The following is a 6,877-nucleotide window of genomic DNA, read 5'->3' as shown; positions in this document are numbered from 1 at the left end:
TTCCTACAGTTGCCTGCTGGGTCGTCCTTGGATCCATAATGCTGGGGCAGTCTCTTCAACTCTACACCAAAAGATTAAGTTTCCGGTCAACGGACGAATTATCACCGTCTGTGGTGAGGAAGACATCCTGGTCAGTAACCTGTCTACGTTCAAGTATGTAGAAGTAGAAGGTGAAATTCATGAGACTCTGTGTCAGGCTTTTGAATCAGTTCAAATCAAGGATGCAGCTCCGGTGGAAGAGGTTAAAGCGGGTGCCTCTATCTCATCCTTTAAGCAGGCACGGATCGTGGTGGATTCAGGTGTTGCTCCCGGTTGGGGGCGTCTGTTGGAATTACCAGTGAAAGAAGATAAGTTTGGGATTAGGTATCAGCCAGTTTTGACTTCTACAACACTTCAGGGGCCGATCACTTTCTCCAGTGCTGACATCATTCAGTATGGTCAAGTCTCTGCAGTCGACGAAGAAGATGGGGATAGTGATTGTGACATTGACAACTGGGTGCGTCCGAGGATCCCGGGTGAAGTCATCAACAATTGGTCTTCTGAGGAGATTATCCAAGTCACTCTTCTTGAAGAGTAATTTTCTTTGTTTATTCATGCATATCCAAGTCTTACGTTCCGCCCAGGGCGTAATGACTCATTGTAGGGCCCATCTATGTGACACTTGCATTTTTATTATAAATAAAGGACGTATTTTTGCATTCAAATATTTCGTTCCCTGTCTTTCTATTTTTGCAGTTTTTCAAAATAAAAAAAATGGCAATGTTTTGTTTAGTTTTCACTTCTTGTTCACACTCATAAGCACATACCATCACTCATGCAGATGCATAACACCGGATCCTATTGATAACGGTTCTGCTATGGCTCGCTTCGACTTTGAAAATCCAATCTTTCAAGCTGAAGAAAAGGATGATGAAGATTGTGAACTCCCTGAAGAGCTTACCAGGTTATTAAAACAAGAGGAAAGGGTTATTCAACCGCATCGAGAGTCTGTTGAAGTAATTAATCTCGGCACCGAGGACGCCAAGAGAGAAATCAAGATAGGGGCTACTTTGGGAGATGATGTGAAGAAAGGGCTGATTGAATTGCTGCAAGAATACGTTGACATCTTCGCCTGGTCTTATCAGGACATGCCTGGGCTGGACACAGACATCGTGGTACACCGCTTGCCTCTTAAAGAGGGTTGTCCTCCGGTCAAGCAGAAGCCCAGAAGAACAAGACCAGAGATGGATGTCAAGATAAAGGAAGAAGTGCAAAAGCAGTTGGATGCAGGGTTTCTAGCAGTCACCAATTATCCGCCATGGGTTGCAAACATCGTCCCAGTACCTAAGAAGGATGGAAAGGTACGGATGTGTGTCGACTACCGGGATCTGAACAGAGCTAGCCCTAAAGATGATTTCCCATTACCTCACATCGACGTTTTGGTGGATAATACAGCTCAGTTCTCGGTATTCTCCTTCATGGATGGCTTTTCTGGCTATAACCAAATCAAGATGGCACCAGAAGACATGGAAAAGACAACCTTCATAACCCCATGGGGCACCTTCTGCTACAAGGTGATGCCGTTTGGTCTGAAAAATGTCGGAGCAACATATCAGCGAGCGATGGTGACTTTGTTCCATGATATGATTCATCATGAAATCGAGGTTTATGTGGATGATATGATTGCCAAATCTCAGACAGAAGAAGAACATTTGTTGAATTTGCAGAAACTGTTTGAGCGTTTGAGGAAATTCAAACTGAGACTTAATCCGAACAAGTGCACTTTCGGGGTGAGATCGGGAAAATTGTTGGGTTTTATTGTTAGCGGAAAAGGGATTGAGGTGGATCCCGACAAAGTAAAAGCGATACAGGAAATGCCAGAGCCAAGAACGGAGAAGCAAGTCCGTAGTTTCTTAGGGAGGTTGAACTACATTGCAAGGTTCATCTCTCACCTAACAACCACGTGTGAGCCAATTTTCAAATTGCTGAGGAAAGATCAGGCTATCAGGTGGAATGAAGATTGTCAAAGGGCTTTCGAGAAGATAAAGGAGTATCTACAGAAACCTCCGATCGTTATACCTCCAATTCCTGGGAGACCTCTGATAATGTACCTATCAGTGACTGAGAACTCGATGGGGTGTGTATTGGGACAGCATGACGAGTCTGGTCGAAAAGAGCATGCCATATACTACCTTAGCAAAAAGTTTACCGATTGTGAAGTCAAATATTCGCAGCTTGAGAAAACTTGTTGTGCTTTGGCGTGGGCTGCTCGCCGACTGAGGCAGTATATGTTGAACCATACTACGTTGTTGATTTCTAAGATGGATCCAGTGAAGTACATCTTTGAGAAGCCGGCTCTCACCGGACGTGTTGCCCGTTGGCAGATGATTTTAACAGAGTATGATATCCAGTATACATCCCAGAAAGCCATCAAAGGGAGTATTCTGTCAGACTATCTTGCTCAGCAGCCAATTGATGATTATGAGCCGATGAAGTTTGATTTTCCAGATGAAGACATCATGTTCCTCAAGATGAAAGACTGTGAAGAGCCAGTTGTTGAGGAGGGACCTGATCCAAACGAAAAGTGGACTTTGTTGTTTGATGGAGCTGTCAATGCCAGAGGAAGTGGAATTGGTGCTGTCATTACAACTCCGAAGGGTGCCCACATGCCTTTCACCGCTCGTTTGACTTTTGAGTGCACAAATAATGAAGCTGAGTACGAGGCCTGTATTTTGGGTATTGAGCAAGCCATTGATCTGAGAATCAAGACTCTGGACATCTTCGGAGATTCAGCTCTGGTGATCAATCAAGTAAATGGTGATTGGAATACTCTCTAACCCACTCTGGTCCCCTACAGAGATTACACGAGAAGACTGTTGACTTTCTTCACAACAGTAAAATTGTATCATATACCTCGTGATGAGAACCAGATGGCAGACGCACTTGCTACTCTATCCTCCATGATCAAGGTAATTCGTTGGAACCATGCTCCCAGGATCGATGTGATGCGCCTTGACAGGGCCGCATATGTGTTTGCTGCTGAACTGGTAGTCGATGACAAGCCCTGGTATCACGATATCAAGTGCTTTCTGAAGAATCAAGAGTACCCTGCAGGGGCATCCAACAACGACAGAAAGACTTTGAGAAGATTGGCAGGCAGTTTCTTCTTGAACAAAGACAATGTGCTGTATAAGAGGAACTTCGACATGGTTTTGCTCAGATGCGTGGACAGACACGAGGCCGACATGTTAATGCAGGAAGTTCATGAAGGTTCCTTCGGTACTCATGCCGGCGGACATGCAATGGCTAAGAAATTGTTGAGAGCGGGTTATTACTGGATGACCATGGAATCAGATTGTTTCAAATATGCTCGGAAGTGCCATAAATGCCAGATTTATGCTGATAAGGTGCATGTACCGCCAAATCCTTTGAATGTGATGTCTTCGCCGTGGCCGTTTGCCATGTGGGGCATTGACATGATTGGAAAGATTGAGCCGACTGCTTCCAATGAGCATCGCTTAATCCTTGTTGCCATCGACTATTTCACCAAGTGGGTCGAGGCAGCGTCGTTCGCGAATGTCACCAGACATGTGGTTGCCCGTTTCATCAAGAAAGAAATCATTTGTCGCTATGGGATTCCCGAAAGAATCATTACTGATAATGGTTCTAATCTCAACAACAAAATGATGAAGGAGTTGTGTCAGAACTTCAACATTCAGCATCACAATTCTTCCCCTTACCGCCCTAAGATGAACAGCGCTGTTGAGGCGGCAAATAAGAACATAAAGAAGATTGTGCAGAAGATGGTCGTCACGTACAGAGATTGGCATGAGATGCTACCTTTCTCCTTGCATGGGTACCGCACTTCAGTACGTACATCGACCGGGGCAACCCCTTACTCCCTTGTGTATGGTATGGAAGCAGTCCTACCTGTTGAAGTGGAGATTCCTTCTCTAAGAGTCTTGTTGGATGTCAAGCTAGACGAAGCTGAATGGATTCGGACAAGGTTCAATGAGTTGAGTCTTATCGAAGAGAAGCGAATGGCAGCCATTTGTCGTGGGCAGTTGTATCAGAGTCGAATGAAGAGAGCCTTTGATCAGAAAGTGCGTCCTCGTTGTTTCCAAGTTGGAGATCTAGTTTTGAAAAGGATCCTTCCTCCTCAGACAGATCACAGGGGCAAGTGGACTCCTAACTATGATGGACCGTATATTGTCACCAAGGTTTTTGATGGTGGGGCCTTAATGCTTGCAACTATGGATGGTGAAAACTTCACTTCCCCTGTGAACTCAGACGCAGTTAAAAAATACTTCGCATAAAATAGACCCGCTGGACAGTAAAAAGAATAGTCCATGCAAAAATGGGCATCCCGACGAATCAAGAAAATGAAAAGGTTCGGGCAAAAATTAGGGATTAAAAATGAAAAAATCGTACACCTGGTAAGTTGAAAACCTGAAAAGGCAACTTAGGTAAAAATGGGTATCCCGGTGGATTGAAAACCCGAAAAGGGCGATCCAGGCAAAAGTTAGGGATTAAGCGAATGACTGCGTTCTGAGTAGTTCTGAATCTCATCTCGTGTGGATGACTGGAAATTTTCGAAAGTAGGAAACAGTCCAATCACCTTTTCTGAAGACTGATCATCTGGAGGATCTTGAAGATGAGCAAGTCATAGCAGAATTGGAACCCAATAGAAATCCATTTCATATTGCCATTAGATTAATTTCTGTTTTTATCTTTTGTGCGATTACCTCTTTCCAGGGATTGCTTCCTAATGTAAATGCCTATTCAGAGGCCATTCAATCAATAAAATCATGTTATTCAGTATATCTCTGTTTTCATTTTCATTTTACTGTTTTGTTTGCAAAAATGACGTCCGAATTTTTGATAAACATTGCATCATGACACATAAGGGCTTTACAGGTACATGCTTAATAAACATTTAAAATTGCTGTAAATTTTAAGTGCTTTGGATCGTCTATTCAGAACAGACACCCTCGGGGCATTTCCTTAAAATCCCCTGCGGACGATCGTGAAGATCTTCCCCAGTGAAGTCACCAACAGACCAATTCGGTGTCTTATCCCTGCAGAGCTGATCAGAGCGTTGGATTCCTCAATCCCCAGCAGGTTCTCACCACTGTACTTCCCCAAGCGTTTGTTTCAGGACATACACTCCCCAGTAGAGTTGACACTGCCAGACTATATATCCCCAGCGGAGTTGACAGTGCCAGACTGTATCTCCCCAGCAGAAGTGGCTACACCTTAGAGATCGATGCCAGATCGATAATCCCAATGCCAGATCCATGGTTTCTTTCCTTGAAGCAGAACCTCGGTACCGTATCAGTGTTTTCTCCCCCTGCTGAGTCATCTCTCGCAAATCGTGGTTGCCAGAATCATTGTAGCTTTCCTCAGCAGCAGGCTTCCAATGCCATTTTTTCCCCGATCAGAGTCTCGGTATGGCCAGAGCACCGCATGGCTAGTCATCTCCCCACGGAGTTCATTGTGGTGTGTATCTCCAGCAGCCTGGCCAGAGCCCAGAGGATGGTAATCATTTCCCCAGCAGATCCCCTTGCCCTGGCTTGGCATTCTACCCAGCATTTCGCATCCCTGCATGTAAAATCATATTGCATTGCATCCTTCCAAATTGCGTAGCATTTCCATTTTCATGAAGCATTACGCCATTGAAAAATTCAAACATACGCATGGTAAGCATAAAACATTCTCGGTATCCCAAGTGGTAAGCTAGAAGGTGTTTCCAATACTCAGACTGAAGATTGTTCTTGACTTACCTTTGTTATCCCCAGCAAGTGTCATTGGCCCATGCGCCGCCTCTATCATCATTCTCTATCTCTGCCGATACTGACAGGCATGAGTGCTCCGATATTCAGATCGAAGTGGCATTGAGGCCAGTTTTCCGGTGTTCAGACCGAAGTGGCATTCAGGCCAATGTTCCGGTATCCAGACCGAAGTGGCGTTCAGGCCAGTTGTCCGATGTTCAGATCGAAGAAGTTTCCGACGATCAGGTCGATGCAACTTGTGGCGTTCAGGCCAGTGTTCTGATATTCAGATCGAAGTGGCATTCAGGCCAGTTTTCCGGTGTTCAGACCGAAGTGGCATTCAGGCCAATGTTCCGGTATCCAGACCGAAGTGGCGTTCAGGCCAGTTGTCCAATGTTCAGATCGAAGAAGTTTCCGACGATCAGGTCGATGCAACTTGTGGCGTTCAGGCCAGTGTTCTGATATTCAGATCGAAGTGGCATTCAGGCCAGTTTTCCGGTGTTCAGACCGAAGTGGCATTCAGGCCAATGTTCCGGTATCCAGACCGAAGTGGCGTTCAGGCCAGTTGTCCGATGTTCAGATCGAAGAAGTTTCCGACGATCAGGTCGATGCAACTTGTGGCGTTCAGGCCAGTGTTCTGATATCCAGATCGAAGTGGCATTCAGGCCAGTTTTCCGGTGTTCAGACCGAAGTGGCATTCAGGCCAATGTTCCGGTATCCAGACCGAAGTGGCGTTCAGGCCAGTTTTCCGATATTCAGATCGAAGAAGTTTCCGACGATCAGGTCAACGCAACTTATGGCATCCAGGCCAGTTTTCCCGGTATCCAGACCGAAGTGGCATTCAGGCCAATGTTCAGGTATTCAGACCGAAGTGGCATTCAGGCCAGTTTTCCCGATGTTCAGATCGAAGTCATCTCCAGTATTCAGACTGATGAGCAGCAGTCAGGCCATGGTTATTTATGTGTTACCATTTATTTTGGTATCCAGGTTAGCATTCTTTTTCGGTATTCAGACTGACTCTCACCGTATCAGACAGATTCTTCTTTCAAGGCATTGTTACTTCACTTCACTTCAGTGCAAATTTTTGGGCTTTTATTGTATTCAATCCCTTGATACCTCGAAAGTAC

The sequence above is a fragment of the Lathyrus oleraceus genome, chromosome 6, assembly GCF_024323335.1.
Source record: "Lathyrus oleraceus cultivar Zhongwan6 chromosome 6, CAAS_Psat_ZW6_1.0, whole genome shotgun sequence".
Classification (NCBI taxonomy): domain Eukaryota; kingdom Viridiplantae; phylum Streptophyta; class Magnoliopsida; order Fabales; family Fabaceae; genus Lathyrus; species Lathyrus oleraceus.
This window is presented reverse-complemented; position numbering follows the sequence as displayed.